Source organism: Trachurus trachurus, assembly GCF_905171665.1.
Source record: "Trachurus trachurus genome assembly, chromosome: 13".
Lineage (NCBI taxonomy): Eukaryota > Metazoa > Chordata > Actinopteri > Carangiformes > Carangidae > Trachurus > Trachurus trachurus.
The window spans coordinates 2,520,059-2,538,846 of NC_139892.1; the positions used below are offsets into that span (position 1 = coordinate 2,520,059).

The 18,788-nt window shown below is 50.2% G+C and overlaps 1 long non-coding RNA gene across 1 annotated transcript in view; it reads left to right on the plus strand.

Annotated features, from left to right (window-relative positions):
• LOC310995302 overlaps positions 1–18,788 on the plus strand; it is a 119,598-nt gene that overhangs the window by 75,959 nt on the left and 24,851 nt on the right. Inside the window, exons 2-4 of the long non-coding RNA XR_014595823.1 lie at positions 2–182; positions 9,809–9,921; positions 10,070–10,168. This is a non-coding gene — a long non-coding RNA (uncharacterized lncRNA). The remainder of the gene's footprint in view (position 1; positions 183–9,808; positions 9,922–10,069; positions 10,169–18,788) is intronic.

Consider the following 18,788-nt stretch of genomic DNA (forward strand, 5'->3'; position numbering starts at 1 on the left):
GGCTAGCAGAGGACAGAGTGCTGATCTCATCCTGGTGGACGAAGTGGGATTCGTGAATTCTAAAGTGCTACTGGCGGTCCTGCCAAACATCGCGTTCAGGGGGCGAAAGCAAGTCCACATCACCAGTCACGTCATCAACACTCCGTGGCTCAACAGAGTGGCAGACATCCGTGGCGACGACGGTGAGCCTGCTTACCATGTAATATCTCAGAGTTTCAAGTGTAGGTATCACGAGAGGGAGCCAGGACTGACATGCTTCTGCCTGGGAGTCTACTGTCCTCAGCATATATCCGTAGATAACCATCTGAAGGAGCTGATGAACATGGTCACCCCGAAGGGATTCGAGAGTGAGGTGACGGGCAGCAGCAGCACTTCTTCGACCGACACAAAGACAGACAACACCACCCCCTTTGAGCCGGCAGTGATAAACAAGTTCCTCTCGAGCAACAGTGTGACCCTGGAACGTGTGAACAGGGCCTCGGTTGTCAGAGCCTACCTTTGTCTCGACCCCACGTTCGGAGGGGGCTCTAGGTCTTGCGCGGGTGTTTGCTGTGCTGTGGAGTTGGCCGGAGGCAATCTAGTGGTGAGTTGTCCCTTCGGCATCTGTCGATTCCAATCCTGACACGAGAAGGTCACTAAACATGTATCCGTAGTCTAATTCCGTGTGTCTTTCGGGAAAACACGTTTCGGGCGCAGGCGGGCCCAGGTTCAATAGGGTGCAAATGTAAGCGCTTACGCGAGCCTCATCTTGGATCGTGAGCGTGGTCTCCGCGTCGGGCACCGAGCATGAGAGCAAGTCAACGGCTTGGGCCCAGGTGCCACAGGTACACAGAGAGCCGCTCAGTTTGACCATCCAGGCCGTCACCGCTAGAGAGACGATGGTGTGGAGAGACGGCCTATTTTGTCGGCTCTCTTCGATCACGGCCATGTACTTGAGAGCTCCACTGCGAATGGTGTCAGCCGAAGCAAACGCTGCGAGCACCATTTGCTCGTACCCCTTCCAATCGCAATTGGACAAACACTCGCCTATGAAAAGCTCCGGCACGTGATTTCCTACGGCTAGTGTTATAACCTTCAACAACTCGCAAGGGACATCGAGTGAACCACGTTCTCCGGTCTCTGTACCTGCTCGTTGTTTGTTGTACACTGAGATCAGGGTATCGACCGCGAGTATCCTAGCAGGCGAGAAGGACACCAGTTGACTGTAGAGCTTTCGAAGCTGCCCGTGATCCATTTGGGAGTAGAAAATAATGCTGCGCTGGAAGGAAGCGTACACAATCATAAAGTTGTACTGTGACAGCAGGTGTTCCCACGGAGATTTCATCAGTCTTTCGAGCTCCTCTCGAGCAGCTCGACAAATGCGACATGACATGATGACCTTCTTCTTCTTCTTCTTCTTCTTCTTCTTCTTCTTCTTCTTCTTCTTCTTCTTCTTCTTCTTCTTCTTCTTCTTCACCACCGACCCCGAGTTGTTAGCGAATATGTACCTGGATCTCGAATGAGCTTCTGACAACGCACCCTGTCTTTATGTTACAGATCACGGCTCTCGAGGAACTGGAAATACGTGATTTGGATCAGGTCACCCGAGTCTACGCAGCCCTGCTGAGCGCTCACATCAGACTGTTGAAACTTCTAATGCCTAGAGTAATGTGGAAAGAAGTACCCGTTGTAATTGTATTTGAACAAAACACCTACGTCAATTCCTTGGTCGATGTTAAGAATCTAATTGAACACTCCTTGGTGAGATCCGGTTTCAAGGTGCTCTTCTACAACAAGTGGTCTCACACCAACAACAAATACATGCTTGGAAAGCATGTGAGCTCCAAGACTAAACTCAGTATGGTTATCAGCACGGTCTTGGCCATCACTAAGGGCACGTTAAATTACTGTGACACCATTATGTCTCTGGGATGGGCGGTGGTCTTGGAGGCCACCAAGAAAACACAAATGCTCGAGTCGAACCTGGGCACTTCCAAGGGCACGGGGTGCAGCAACAGGATGGGCTCCAACATGGATGTGTCAATGTACCGGCGTTCCTACAAAGGAGTCAATCTAGCGACTGATGTCATGGCTTGCGTAATGGAGAAACTGGACCTGATAGATCTACCCAGGGATATGCTCACTAACAAGGCGCATGCCCAGCAGGGGAAACTGCTCCTGGGGAAACTGAGAGAGGAAATGTCCCTAGTAACGATAACTGAGTCTGTGAAAGGTAGCACAGTGACAACGGGAGGCAAAAGGTCTGTAAATGGCGAGTACGCAAGAGATGACATGCTGTCAGCCTTCTTGCTTCTGTGTCACACTAGAGATGAGATACACAGTGGCGATACGTCTATTAGAATCAGTGGAGAGGTATATTATACCTAGTATGTATGTATGTATGTATGTATGTATGTATGTATGTATGTATGTATGTATGTATGTATGTATGTATGTATGTATATTTTGTAATTTCAACTCAATTCAATAAAGAAAAACAAAGTTGACATGTTTGATATACATTGACACAATCTTTATTATCAGCACATAGAGGTTAAATGACAAGGCTTAGTGGGATCACAGCAAGGATTTCACAGTAGATACTAGCAGCAGGTCACACGGTGTGAGCGGAGCATAGTAGAAAACGGTCAGTCGTCTTCAAACACAACACCCGTGGCTCGCTGAAAGCGGGTAACACTTCCGCCTGGGTCATACCAAACCCCTCCGTAGAAAGTTTCACAGAAGTCCAGACCATTGTCACGCCAATACGCGACCTGGTCTTCGTCGTAATACTTCAGGGACTCGTCGCAATCAGATTCCCCGTCCCAATCTGAATCTGATTCTGATTCTGAACAGAACAGAGTCTGGACTTCGTCCTCCTCGGAACTCTCTCCGTCTCCGGCTGTGTCTACACAAGACTTACAACTCGTCCTCTTGCTCGTTTGCAATAGGGTTATGATCTCTCTTGTGGAGAAGCGCTGGACTTGCGAAGGTGGTAGTAGCGGCTGCCACGCGTGCTTGTGAAACGCTACCTTCGGTGAGGCCTCTTGTGGTTGTGGTGCTGGCGCAAGATTGAGTTTCGGTGGCGCTGGTGACACTGTCCATCGCATACACGGACAGTGGAATCCAGACACTTGGGCTCACAGGTGGGTTTAGAGGTAGGTTGGCGGTCGAGATCGTTGTGTGATCAGAGATTTACCAAGGAGAAACAAAAACAATGTTTTCAAGCAAGGTATGATTTGACACCATAGTCAACTGTCCTTTTTATTCTCCCAGACCCTCCCAGATCCTTTGGTTGGACATTTGTCCTTAGCCGAATGTAGTTCAGCAAGACTTGTACTCCAATCAATGACATGTAAAACAAAATAAAATAAAATAAAATAAAATAAAGAAGGAAAGAATGATAGGGATATCGGGTTACACCATTCAATAGCATACGTGGGTTTCAACCTCCTTTAAAGAAGTCACTGTATTCAACGTAATCGGAATCGGAATCAGATTCCGTCTCTATGTCCGCTTCTGGGATGGGGGCCGCGGTTGGTACGATCCAATGCTCTAACAGCTTGTCAATGCTATCGTAACACACCGCTACCCCGTTCTGAGTTGACATGATGTATTTGCTGTAGTCCGAATTTGGTTGAATGTTACTGATGACCGTTCTGTTGTGCTCTCGCACCAGTAGTGCAAACTTGTTCCTGTCCGCGCTGTAGGGTCTCATGAAAAAGTAGAAACCCGCGGGTTTGTCAAGCATGGTGCGAAGAGCTTCTTCCAGGCTTTGCCGCGTGAATCTCCGAGATACCATCTTGGCCGCCCAAATGAGAACAAGTTCATGTTCTTCAGTGTCACGTTTCTTTGCCATCCGGTTCCCCATCTCTGCGGTGGATCGGGTCTGCGTGGTTAGAACCCGGAGCCTGTACGAAGTCACCGTGTAAGGACACGTGCGGCCGCTTTTTATTTGCTCCGCACAGTACCTATTGTCCTATCATGACCAGGCTCGCGGTTCACGAACCCCGGAAAAGGAGCGCGCATCTAATGGCCAATCTCGTAAGAAAGCTTCTTTTCACGTCCTCAGAAAACCGCAACTCCTCGCAGTCTTCCTTGACCAACCACTCGGCTCCCAAAAGTGACACTCTTTCCCTGAGTCTCTTGCACGCCAGGTTGTCTGTTTCAAAGTTGAAATAAACCCTGTAGAGAGGCTGCAGCTCGAGCAGCAGCTGCTCGCTGTTCCTTATCACATTGGTCTCGATTTCCGTTTCGTTAACCAAAGGTAACTCCGGTGAAACTTCCCCTATCGTGTCCCTGTTGATCGGAAGAGGGTAGTTTGCGTACGTGTTGTAGAACCCCCCGCCACTCAAACGCAGCGCCTCTCCGCAAATTTCCACTAGGTGGGTCTGTAGGACTCCGCCATATAGTAACCACACAGCGCAGGGTTGCTGGTCCACAGCGACAAAGCCGAGCGTAGTCTGCGCTCTCTCAGGTAGCGGAACTTTACGTCTTCGGAGAGTCGATCCACGCACACAAGTTGACCGTCCGTGGTCAACCAGAAGGCCTTCATGTCCTGCTGGTAAGAACCGAAACCGCTCGAACACACCCGTCCGCATAGCTCTGCGTACTCGCCGGTCATCAACGCGCGGTTGACGTGAAGCAGCTCTTGATTGGTTAGCACCTGCGTTCTGTCTCCCGGGTGCTTCGTGTTGTGCCACGCTGCTCCCGAGAAAAGCCAGCAGTATCTGAAATGAATCTTCAGCGGTAACACAAACTCTATCAGGGTGGATCGCGAGGGTCTCGCACACTCCTTGTCCGTGTGGCACATGGAAGGGTTGTCCGTGATGCATTCGCTGGGACACAGCGTCACATCATCGTCTTCGACAGAATCCCAGCCGAGTTCTGAGTGTAATTCCCGGACCGGGTTTCGGGTCCGCAACAGAGCCCTGTCCGACAATCCTAACGAAAGCCAGTGGCTGCTTCGCGAGTCGCTGACGGACCCCATCGATAATTCAAAGTCTGTCGCGGTCTGCGTGGCTGTCGACTGTGTCCGAATCAGACTGTCCAAAGGTGACGGTGGCGATGAACGGCGGCGCCTCGAGAACCAGAGGATCGCGGAATACAACGGTCTGCTCACAGACCGTCTTGCCCAAGCCGCGCTGATAAAACAACTCGGAATGGAGGCCGCTAAGGCCAGGATGCGAGAGCTACAGCTTCATAGTGACTCGGCGAAGGACAAGACCAACTCTGTCATGCGCAGGTTCGAACATCTGATAGACAGAGTGTTTGAATACTTCCGAGTGAAAGGTATGCGGATGGAGCCCTTCCAGCTCGAGCTATTCAGAGGGGTCGTGTTGGGTGTTTCGAAAGGCCAGTTCGGAGAGACTCTCTACAAGTATAGGCACCCACTGCTGGACAAGCTGGGCCTGGCCCCTCTGGGTTCCGAGGACTACGACCACGTGAACCCCACCGCGAGTCACCTCTACCAGGTGGAGAGAGAGTTTGCTCGATACGCGAACCCTTACACTCTGTGCTTAGCCCCGAGACAATGTGGGAAAAGCCTGATGATGAGACTGCTGCTAGCTGCGGTGCTGCTACACTTGGACATCAATGTCATGATACAGGCTCAGAATAAACACATGTGCACCACGCTCAGGTTGGGAGTCGAGAATGCCATGGAGGAGCTTCAGCGACTGCCGTCTTTCAGGCAGGTCGAGAAACCTGTCAACATCTGCGGTAACCCAGAGAACAGGGTCTATCGTTTCCAACCGAGTTACAAGGGATCTTCGTTCGCGCACTTTCTTTCTTCCAGTAACGACGTGAGTATAACCTAGAAATATAATATTCCCTGATATTCTCTGATGGCATAACGAAGTAAATGTCTATCCTATCCTATCCTACCCTATCCTATCCTGTCCTATCCTATCCTATCCTATCCTATCCTATCCTATCCTATCCTATCCTAGGGAGAGAGATGTATTCAGTAAATCTCGAGTCGTACACATGAAACTTTACAAGCGGCCGCTGCCCATGTACAATGTAAACGCAGTCCACAGCCTTCACCTTTCGGCCACCTTGCCATCATTACCAATGAGTAGGATAAATATCCGCCCAAGAGAAGGATGATCGTGTAATAACTAATCGTATAGCCGGGTTAGGAAAATCGCAGCAGTGAATAAATGCGGCCACTTTGTTTCAGCATCCAAGCGTGATAATACGATTGAGATTTGGCAGACCCACCTAAGTTTTTTGTGTTGTTCTTGGGTTTTCACCCCTCCCGATATCAGCCTCCCACCCTTGCTTCTTTGATAACATGTCATTGTCCAGGGTGAATACCCAGTGCGGATCAAAACCCAAGCGAGTTACCTCAACTGGTAATTGCTCAGGAAAGTCTCAAGTCAAGTGTTACTTCACCCGAGGGTCACAAGATGATGAGTGGCACATGTGGAATACCTCGCGCAGGGCCCTAACGCTGCGAACGGGAGACCTGTTGAGTGCCTGCATGGTCACATCAGACTTTGATGGTGTGTCTACGTGCCTGCTCGTTAGGTTGCTCCAGGATGTTACCGTCACAGGATCGGGAGAAGTGGCCCGCGTGGAGGGTCAAGACATATGCTTTGGTAACCGGCGGTCAAACGTAGACCTGAAATGCGTGGCTACCCAGGTGGATCTTCTAGAAATGTGTATGTCCAAGGGTATCAAATGTGCAAGCTTCTTGGAGCATTACGCGGACTACAGCCAGGCTGACGAACTAGAGCTCGGGACAAAAGTGAGCTCTCTTTTTGTGAAGACGGTAAAGGAGATGCTGAGCAGGCGGTACGATATCATGCATCACTATCCCCTATTCAACCGTGCCCTGGGTCTCCACTACTCCGGTAAGGTCAGCTTGGACCCTCCCGAAGCGGATGCCGTGATTGCTCCACGGGGGCTCCTCGACCAAAGTGTTGCGGAACACCAGGCTCTCCACGGAGTACCGTTGGTGGGAGTAGATCACATCTCGTTTTCACAGTGGAACTACCCGGACAACACCGAGGATCAGCGCACAGAGCAAGGGGCCGGCGAAAGGCGAGAGGATTCCGTAGAGGCTTTCGAAAATCTAGAGGACTCGTCTGTTTCGGTTGAAAAGCGCGCCTCGGCTCACCCGTGCGTCCGCGAGTCCACGCAGTGCACTGCCCCTTGCCCGCGAGAAGAGACTTACGAAGCCTCGATAGCGGACGCGTTGGAAACCTTCAACAACCTACCGGGGACTTTAACGGATGGACCCGCGGCCTTCCCGCACATCTTCACGGTGCACACGAGTAAGGACTTGACCTTCGACGACTTGATCAACTACTGCCTAAGGCGCAGCCCTCTGCCCGTGGGAACTCTACCCTCTGGTGAGAAGTGGGGCTCTGTCAACCCATTGCTGCTCATGGAAGATCCCGTGGACCCGGTGACTGGCAGGGCAGCGCACCGGTATGTGGTGACTTCCAGAGGACATTTGAGTAGCATCGTAACAAACCGAGAGTCTCGAGAGTCTTTCTGCTACAACGAGGTGTTTTTACCCTCGAGGCCTGTCAGTAGACTGAACCTTGACGTGGACCTCAAGTGTTGTCACTACTGCAACGGCAAGTTTGCTACCCAAGCGGACCGCTCTGTGAAACGTAAGGTCGCAAACGCGCTGACCGCGAGTCTGGTGTTGGTGATCGTCGAGTCCCTGATGCGTTTAGCGAAGGTCAAGAGGAGCGAGTTGGAGAGCGAGCTGTCTCTCGAGAACCTGACAAAGAGGGTGGGCAAGATTGCCGTTTACATGAGAGCTTCAACAGCCAGGTCCAAGTTGAGTCTGAGGATGCTCTGGTACCTACCGGTAGAACTGTGCAGTGTTGAAGGGATAGATCTTTACGGGCCTTTACTGGACGAGATGGAAAAGGTCTCTCTCGAGTACGTGCTGCTGTCCTATCCGGGGCACGCAGAATCCTGTGGGCTGTGTGAGCTCAGACAGTCGATGGAGAGAGGCGCGCGTCACTCCCCGGGGTCAAGTTACTTGAGAGTAAACTCACAGTATGCTGGGAACCGGCGATCGTCCATCGACAAGGCCCCGTATTGCTTGAGGAAATGCGTCAGGCTACCAAACTGCCAGAAGGGAGATACGGCCTTCGAGTACATTGACACGTTCAACACTCAAGACATAGCCGACCCGGGCTTCGATGATCCGCTGTCACCTTCCGTGGGCCTTTCTTCTAACCCCATACTGGCCGACGTGACATCGATCGGAAGCCGTTTTCGGCACGTCTTGAGATCCCACGAACACTGCCGAGCCTCCGCGGTCTCCAAGGTGCCCAAGGACGCTCCAGCTCGTGCTCAGGTGGAAAACGAGGCCCGGAGACTGGCCTTGCTTTGGGGTGCCCCCGTGACCGTTACGAAGATAGCATCGGGAGCCTTTTATGTCAAGGCAAATGCTAAATCGACCACCTACCCGTGCCCTGTACACAATCGAGTTCACTCGACATCCAAGTTGGGCGCCCTGGTTTTTGCTACACACACTATACCGAAATGTTTTGTAGCTTGACATGTGAACTTTAGGGATCATGTTCTTTTGTGCGTGTGTTCGATTCTGTGTATCAGGGTATTTCTGTTACTGTCCTCTGCTTTCATGAGAAATAAAAACAAAGTAACACGTTGTGACTGTGCGTATCTTTACTTTTTATTGCATGTTATTTCCATACAGCCATGGTCACACACACCACGCGAGTGTAGCGTCACCAAAATGAAAGTACACTCAGGAACAGAATGGCGCATCCAACAAAGGTCACGAGTGCATCTCTCAGCGTTTGGTCAGGGTCTGGCACTGCGTAGAACATCAAAAAGCCATCCTTTTAAGTGAAAGAAACCGTAGATTAATCTTCACACGATGACCGTGTGTTTATTTCACTGCACATTTTCTTCACTCACAACTCACCCAAGACTGGTTCTCGATAATCCACTCCTTGTGGCAAGTCAGCAGATAGTTGGAGATGTCATCTGCCACCAACTTGACAAGGTTTCCCTTGTCGTTCCGACTGTAGTGTTGACACACCACTGCACTGAAGGCGACCAGGCTGGCAATCCGCCCCCAGTTGGTCTCGCTGTCACTGAAGATGTTACTGGCCACTGTACTCACGAAACTCACATCGTCCCCTTTGTTATCCAATGATAGTTTATTGATCGCACCTTTAAAGCGGTCAAGAACAAGACACAATTTTCTTTAATAATAAATATTAGATCCATCATACACAGGAATACGCATAATTACACACACACACACACACACACACACACACACACACACACACACACACACACACACACACACACAGACACACACACACACACACACACACACACACACACACACACACACACACACACACACACACACACACACACACACACACACACACACACACACCGCTGGCCCCGTTCCAAGCTATAACCTCCATGATACCTACCGTTGTACACATACTTGTACTTCGCCAGTAGGTCACCCACAACACTTTTCATCGTTGACAGAGCTTTGATTTCATTCTGCCTAGGTTGTACAATCCCCGCAAATTCTCCCAGGAAACATCTCATCAGTTCAATGGTCTCATTATAGAGTTTAACTTCATCTTCATCTGTCCAAGCGGTTGGATCAGTGTTAGCAGTCCGGTTTGGGTTTGCTAGTGATGCCTGGTCCTTGTCATGTTCCTTGTAAACACTTTTTGACAAATACATTGTGGCTAGCTTTAAACCTCAAGAGATCCTTTGGTCAAATGTGAGTAAGGTATGAGAGCTCAGCTTTAAAGGGCACCGCTAACCACATCATTCCCAACTGTCTCCTGCACAGGCCACAATCAGAGAAAGGCCTCCTTCGAGTAGGACCGGAGACTGGGGATGTGACCTTGTGATAAAGAGTTGGACACGTCACTTGTATAGACCGAAGGGAATGGAGTGAGTCAGGTATTCTGCTATCTTACAGGTTTTGTTTGTTTGTTTATTTGTTTGTTTGCCCTACTTGAAATCTTAAATCCTTGTTACATGTCAAAACTCAGTGGGAGTCTCCTACTCTCCATCGGTGTTTCTGTAATCATTTGTATCCGTTCCACAGGTGATCGGCCTCTCAGTTTCGCAATAACCCTATGGACCAGCTTTACCAGTTCCAGCTCTCACCAGGGACCATTGGACTTGGACTCCGAGAGATGAGAAAGTAAGTGTGAGTATAGTATATATGCAACCTGAAAAGAACAAACAACATGCACCTTTTTGGCCTCTTTTTATTTATCAACTCAACAACATACATTGTAATAACAAGGTTACAGGTGACACGATTTGCAAAAGCAAAAAAAAAGGTAAATTTACTTAACCCCCCCAAAATAACAAACAACATACATTCTCCCGGATCATTCGCTCACATTGCTGTGGTCTATCAGTACATTGTCATAACAAGTTTACAGGGGAGAATATTCGCAAATGCACACAACCTCTCGAGAAAAAAACAACAAAACAAAACAAAAAAACCTTGGTAATTCGTCAACCTGACTGTGGTCCATTCGGACATTGTAACAACATGTACAATACCTTACCCTAACACCTTCAGGTCCTTCACAGTGGACATGATTCTTTCCCTCAACTCATCACAGTGTGGCTCATGACTCCAGAGGTATATGGAACGCCCTATCGGGGTTCTCGCGCTGCACACAACGCAGCAGTAGGATCCTTCAAGCTCGGTCAGCCCGAAACCGGAGCCGACGACATCGAACGGGAAGGCCACGAATCCTTTCCGCCAGCGTTCCTTCCCAAGTATCGCCATCAGCTTGTCCTTTGCAAATTTGAACCTGTCCTCTATGTATTGGCATCGGCCCCCTTGGTTGTAACAGTGGTAGATGTGTTCCCCCAGCAGGGTATCGTTCTTGACAAAGTCCTTGATTGCCACATGACACACGTTGCACCTGTGTGTGTCAAGTGTGTTGTACACGTATTGCATGTTGGCAGACTCTCCCAAAATGTGGAAATCCGAGGCTAGGGATGCCGCAACATTGTGGAATCCTAGTCCCTGGTCCAAAAGGTCAGGTTGTCCCGGATGGAACAGCTGTCTCCCGGGGGGAATGGTCAGATTCAGACACTTGAGCTTGGCATTCAGAGAAGCAATCATGTCACCGCATCCCATGCGATGTATGTCAAATAGATCAGTCTGGGATGAGCAGACAATACAGTGCTTTTTCCCTCCGATCCTATAGTAGAGACCCCTTGCGTTAAACATGAACTGTGGGAACGCCATGAGTCCATTTTGGTACCTCAGCTGTCCCCGCAGGACGAAAAGCTCATCTTCTCGGTCAGCATACGCGGCCTTGATGTACCGACATTTCCCGTCATCTCCCAGTATGTGTTGATGTAGACAGGGGTCGCCTAGCCTGTAGCCCGGGAGTACAATGTTGCAATCCAAACACGTGTATGTGTCGAAGGTCCCAGCCACATGTTTCATGACACTCGGGTTATCCAGCACTTGGAATTTATTCTTGGGTGGGGGGGGGAAATTTGTCGTCGAGGTCCCGGGTGGGGGGTTAAGGGACATAGCAAAATTGCTCCATGGGGTCCTGGGTGGGGGGTTAAGGGACATAGCAAAATTGGTCGCCCGGATCCTGGGTGGGGGGCTAAGGGACTTGGTGAAATGTGTCTCCGAGGTCCCGGGTGGGGGGCTAAGGGACTTAGCGAAATTTGTGGCCATCGCTCGCTCAGAGAGGTTGGTAATTTCGTGGAAACAGTTTCCTTAATCGTGACTTCTGCTCTCAAAGTCTCAATTGTCTAGTTCCCCAGGTTATTTTTTCCACCCTCTTATATACTTTGAACAGCCACGCCCTGCCCGAGACTGGTTGGACTCTTGTTTGGTTGACTGTTTGCTCTCACCACAGGACCATCGGGTCTTGGAGCCCAGATGAGAAAGTAAGTTTGAGTCTAGTAAATGTGCAACCTCAAGAAGAACAAACAACAGAAACCTTTTTATTCTTATTTTTATTCATCAACTAGAGAACATACATTGTAATATAACAAGGTTACAGGTGAGACAATTTGTAAATGCATACCACATCTCCAGGATCGAAAGGAAAATTGACTTGACTGAAAAAAACCCAAAAAAAACCCATCATACGTTCTCCTTGATCATTCATCAACATTGCTGTGGTCTATTCGTACGTTGTAATAACATCTTTTTAGGTGAGGCAATTCGCAAATGCTTACAACACCTCACCCCAGCAGCTTCAGGTGCTTGACGGTCGAGACGATTCTATCCCTCATGCTAGCACATTGGTCCTCGTGATCCCCGATGAATCCCGGATGCACCTCTGTGATTCTTGCGCTGCACACAATGCAGCGGTAGGATCTATCGAGCTCAGTCAGCCCATAAGTCGCCCCCATGAAATCGTAGGGAAAGGCCATGAATCCTTTCCTCCAGCGCTCCTTCCCAAGAATCGCAATCGGCTTCTCCTTTTCAAATTTGAACCTGTCCTCCATGTATTGACATCGGCCGCCCAGGTTGTAACAGTGGTAGATGTGTTCACCCAGCAGGGTATCGTTCTTCACGAAGTCCTTGACTGCGATACGACACACATTGCACCTGTGTGTGTCAGTTGTATTCTTCACATACTGCATGTTGCCCGACTCTCCCAAAACAAGGAAATCGGGATCGACTGATGTGGCAACACCGTCGACCTCTAGTCCATTGTCCAAAAGGGCAGTTTGGTGAGGATAGAACAGGTGTTTCGCGGAGCGGGACACTGGCAGTTCCAGACACTTGAGCTTGGCATTCAGAGAAGCAATCATGTCACCGCATCCGATGTGATGCATGCAACCTGGATCAACTTCGGATGCGCAGACGATACAGAGCTTTGTCTCTCCGATCTTATGGTAGAGATCCGTTGCCTGAAACATGAACTCTGGGAACGCCATCAGTCCATTTTGGTACCGCAGCTGTCCCCGCAGGACGAGAAGCTCATTTTCTCGGCCAGCGTACACGGACTTGATGTACCGACATCTCCCCTCTCCTCTTACGATGTGTTGATGTAGACCAGGGTCGCCTCGCTTGTAGCCTGCAAGTACAATGTTGCAATCCCCACACGTGTACGTGTCGTAGGTCCCAGCCACGTGTTTCATGACATTTGGGTTATCCAGCACTTGGAGTCTACTCTTGGGTAAACTGCCAAGCCTGGAGGTTGGTGCGCGCACGGTCCTCTCCATTGCTTACTCAGAAGTGTTGGTACTTTTGCGGGAAGACTTTTGTTAATCTTCACTTGAGTTCGCAAAGTCTCAACTGTGTAGTTGTCTAGGGTCTCTTTTCCAACCTTTTATACTCTTTGAAAGGCCACGCACCCCACGAGACCGGTTGGACTTGTGGTAGGTTAGATGTTTAGTCACTCGGACGCTCTTGGGTTACAAACAGCGCATGGGCTTACAGAGGTCAAACAATAGACAATCTAGTAATGTTGCAACATCCACTACAATACAAAAATATCACGCTAATCTACAATAATACCATGTGACTGTAATGAGACCAGGGAAGTCTCTCTGAGTTGCTATAAGGACCAAAAAAAAAAGTACACTTTTCAATTACTCCACATATACATGCATGTGACAAATGTTCCACGCAAACACACTACTGTTCACTTGTCTTCTCAGCCGGCCTCGCGGCCCGAGCTTTCAGTGTCCATTCAACTAGCGTGAGGAATCGTCGTTACACACCTGGCATGACAAACTGGATATCGTCCGCAAGGACTCATGTACCTCAGGGTTGACAAATGAGCCGCTGCACACCACACAGCCCCGTGAGAATAGCAACTTGAGATTGTACAGCTCCCCCGGTTCGAACTCGCCGGGTTTCAGATCTTCCAAGAGTGACATCAGACTGTATTCCACAAGTGACCGTTCGGCAGCGGTGCTTCTGCCTACCGTTACCCCGAGCAGGCAGGACACTGCGATACACTTCCACCTTTTGAACGCAAAGAACCTAACGTCCAATGTAGTCTTTGAGAAAATCGAGATGGCCTCATCTATAGCGTGATGAGCCAGACTGTCCATGGATGAGGGTGACAAGTTCAGTGATTGCGCGCTCAGGGGTCCCAGGATCAGATACCTGCAGAGTAGACGGATAGTATTTTCAGCGCTCGCTGGGAACAGAGCACCTCTCAACTTGGTGATTATCCGCAGTTCGGTCGCCTCTATCCCTTGCGCATCTGTGCGAATCGCGGGATTCGTCTTGCGTTTATTCTTGCGCCCGCGACCTTTTTTGACCAACGCGGTGTCTACCCACAAGTTCTCTCGCCACAAGTCCCCTACCTGGATGATTTCGTTCACGGTGTGCATCTTGAGTGACAGCGAGAGGCATGCTGCTCGAATGTTACTGAAGTTCTCGAACAGGCTATTCGGGTTTTCGCGCAGGTTCACGCACGTGGTTACGTATCTATCCATGACATTCACAGCCGGAATGAGGACAGAGTGGTGTCTCTTGCTGTCCGCTGCGTGTAGTGGTACAAGCCTCGCGAACCAGCCCACCGCGGCAAGCCTATGGTTTTGGTACTCTGAGACGATACTGCCCGTGGTCAGCTGCTGGAGTTCGGGGGGGTCTGCACCCGTGTCATGTGATAGACATTGTTTGGCCAGGGCTTCCTGCAGTTCAACTTTACCCATCCTGGCCATACCAAAGTCGAGATTTGGGAATGCGAAGGTGTGGCATTGATTAGCGTCTTCTAGCTGGTCCTCCTTTGGTTCTCCCGCCATCTGTGCCGTACTAGACTCGACCTGGGTATCTGCCATTCCACGAGAAGATACTGCTTCTGCTGCCGCTTCCGCTGTTCTGGGTCCTGATCGAGCTATGATATTTTCACTCTCTGAATGTTTAACTGCTTTGAGTTGTACATCAGCTGTATATATGGAAACGGAGAACACGCCTCCATCCACCACATGTCAGTCCCACAGCTAATCATTTCCTTTATTTCCTTAAACCCTACCATGGATTTTGGGGTGGAGTTTAGTTGCCAAGCCAACAAGGTTTTCTTATCTTGATTTTATTTATGTTTATTTGTATTTCTTTTCTCTCTCTCTCTCGCGGATAAAGGCTAAATTCTGAAAAAAAGTCCTGATGGTCATAGGTCTTTATGTTGTGTCACAAAAGATCCTGTGTGACTAGTTCATCTTCCAGCCCAAAGAGTAACTGCGTATGATATTGACCCTTTGATAGAGACACAGTGTGAGTGTATACAAGAATGTTGGCAGGTTTATTGATCACAGCTGTGGCAGTGACCACCTGCACGCATCCTGGCTATCGATGAAAGAGTAAGGAGAGCCATTGTTTGGTTAGAAACTTTTTATTGACCCACATGGTGTAAACCTTAATAAACGCTGTGATACATCACACAACTTCAACTTCAACACTGGGCACAAGAACACAATAAATGATAATGGTTAGAATAATAATACATCAATAATCGCGTTTCGCTTTTTGTTTTTCTTTAATGGGAGATGTACACTGACACTGTCGGGGAGCTTTACTGTAGTGCACTGTCAAGGCAGGGTTCCTGCTGCGGTTCCTGTCATCTCAGTCAGACTTTCTGATGGCAACAATATGTTATTGTGTCAAGGGACAACGGAACAGATTCACCAAAGATGGCGCTCCGGAAGGTCTGCAGGGCTTTGTAGTCCGCCTCGGTGATCAAGGCGTCGAGTGTTTTGATGATGTTTTGGGCAAGCTCCTTGTTGCCACCCCTAAACCTGTCCACACGGTACAACCCGAGCCAAGTGTGGACATCCCTGTGAGTCTTGTGTGTTTCAAACGTACAGGCCAAGCCGTCGACTATAGCTTCGACCAGGTTCCTGTTACTCATTTCGTGCCCATGGTTTGCCTGATGCGTCATTTGTACCTTCCTGTCAGAGGCCTCCTTCTCCTTCGCCACTGCCATCATGCCCGAGAAAGCAGTCTCTTCGAGCGCACTGGTCCTGCTGGACTCGTGACACGCGAGGCTTCTCACCTCGTAGCGATCGGTCAATAGGTCTAGTGTGCGCTCGGTCTTTCTCGCGGCTTGCTCCAGAGCTCTCGCGACCAAAGCCCCGATCGTGACCACAAACATATTGTGTACCAGGGAGGTCCCGTTGTGCTCTCTCACGGGGAGAGCTTCCGTGAAAGCTCCTTCGCAGATGGGAGTCCGGGCGTGTTCCTTTTCAGCGGTGCAACGGATGCTTACCAATGTTACACTCGGGTCTTCGGAATCAAGCAGTTCGATCTTGCCCCTCTCTTTGCCCCAAACGTGTGCAATTCTGCGTAAGACATTGGTCACCACTGCCGGCTTTTGGCTGTATTTCTTGTGATCGGGGATCAGCGGTGACGAAGCCCAGGTTGATGCCCACGCTGATGCCGACGCGGATGCAGACATTGCTCTCGGTCTTGCTCTTGACATGATATCCCTAGTTGACAATCTGTTCACGGTGGTAGGTTTACAGAGGCGAGGGTGTGGATGAGAGAGAGAGAGAGAGAGAGAGAGAGAGAGAGAGAGAGAGAGAGAGAGAGAGAGAGAGAGAGAGAGAGAGAGAGAGAGAGAGAGAGAGGATACTCCGGGTTTTTGGTGGTTGATGTTAATAAGATAGCTAGAAATGCTTGCGTGTACGTGAAATGGAGTATACCGTGTAATGGATTCTATGACAGGACAAAGCTAGATGTGGTTTTGGAAACCATTTAGATCGTTGCCCTGCTTCGCTCGTTACAGTATACTTTGTCAGTGGTGACAACACGACGACACCCTTTTTTATCGATGTGAACCCTTGACCCTACGTGGATCGATCAAAGCAGACTCTCTCTACTTTGGCTCTTTGTGTCCCGCCTCTGAAAATTGTTTTCATCACCTTTAGACTTGAGTTTAACAATGATAATAATCAAAAGAGGACAGGATAGAGCAGAGAGGGTGATCGAAACAGCGGCCATCAACGTGCTGCGTCCTATTATGCGCTCACAGTCGACACGTCTAAGGCCTCGGGATTGATCTGCCCTGTTCGCGTACACCATCTTCGTACACTTGCGCACCTTAGCGTCCATCGCGAGGATGTTCTCTAAGACACTCTGCCCTCGCTTAAGCAATTCAGAAGCTCGATCGGATTGGTGCCGAAGGTCGGTCAGCGATTTGTGTATGTGGGCATCTGACAGAGAGTAAACGTTTGACACCGTCCTGGGTTCGTTGCCGCTGACCCACACCCGACTCTCGTCACTTGCCACGGTCTTACCGTGGGCTCCGCTAATGGCTTTCGTCAACGTGTATGTGTTGGATTGGGCATGGTAGCAGATTGGGCCGAAGCATGGGCCCTCGCACACCAAAGGGCAGCCGAGGCTTATCACCCCCTCCGGGTCCACGTCGCACACCGAGACTGTGTCCTTGTCACGTTGCAGAGGCTCACATATCCCTCTAGAGTCACACAGGGGCTCCCTATAGTTTGCTCGAGTGTCGTTGACCATGGGCCTGTCGAGCCAACAGGTCCTGTTACCCTCTGAAGAGTCTAGGAATGGCATGTACCAGCGAGACAGTGTGACCGACTTCCACGTGTCCCTCTTGACAACCACGATCAGCCGAGAGGACGATATCAAGTGGCTCGCCACGGGCACGTCCGTGTATGAGCCCCCGACAAAGTCTGTCTCGCATCCTGTCATGTCTGACCTCTGTATCCCGTGAGCACAAGCGAGTAACTGCCGAGTTGCTCCCTGGAAGGCAAATGTGATCGCGTCGAGCTGTACGGCAAAAGCGAATGCTCCGTTCTTCCAGGTGTCCAGTACCCGACTCAACGTATTTGTGGGGTTGGACCCAGATAGACTCCGGTGGGCTACAGGAGAGTTTGAGTGCGGGGGACCGTACCCTCGGGTGTTCTGGGAATGTTCCGCGAGGTTTCTTGCGGCTTTGTCGAGCCACGTCCTGTGGTACTGCATGATGTCCACGAACCGAGGATCCGAGTCCGACACCTTACCGTGATATGTCAGCAGATGGGCTATCGGTTCGGATACGTTCCGGTTCTGGTTGATGATGTGTGTGTCCGCGAGAGCGGCTAGATTGTTGAAAACCACATTGAGTGACGCCATAGCCCTTTTGTAGTTATGCTTTGCGGCTTGCAATGCTACGGTTGCGCTACGCAAGGGCCCGGTAGAGCACAATCGATCACAGCCTTCGGGAGAGTGTGGTAAGCCTCCGCAGGCCACGTGCGTACACTCGGGATAGTCGGTCTCGAGTTTAGTCCATTTGAATCGTAGGAAGAAATGGTAGGCGAAGTAGGCAACACCTCCTCTGTCCTCTGTGCGTATCTTCCATCTGCCTGGGTGGAGTATAACCCTGTGATCTGGAGGATGGACGCTCTTGTCTCGGCTCGCACGAGCTTTGGGACTTTGTTTACCCAAGGCCGTGTCACCAGCGCCAACAGAAGGAGAGGAAAGCGTACCAGACACATGGTACAATCCAGGAAGAAACAGAGCCGAGACTAGACAGATACAGCTGAAGCGAAAGGCGCTCATGACTGTTGTCCTTCTCATGGGGTCTGTTTTATCAGTGCAGTTTCCCGTGGTGTCGTTTGACACATTGAGCCCCTTTACACACGGGACAAAGCAATGAGACTGAAGCGAGGCCAATTAAAACTGCGAGTAGAGTGGCCGTCAGACACAAGGCAGAGGTGCGAGTCGACGTCCACTGTAAACGTTTCAAACTCGCGTCTGCTGCTTTCTCACTGTCCTCAATCACCGAACCCAGTCGGGACAGCACGTTGGCCGTGTCCCTGAGATAGGCGTCCGTCGCGCTGACACAATCGTAGGGCCTGCG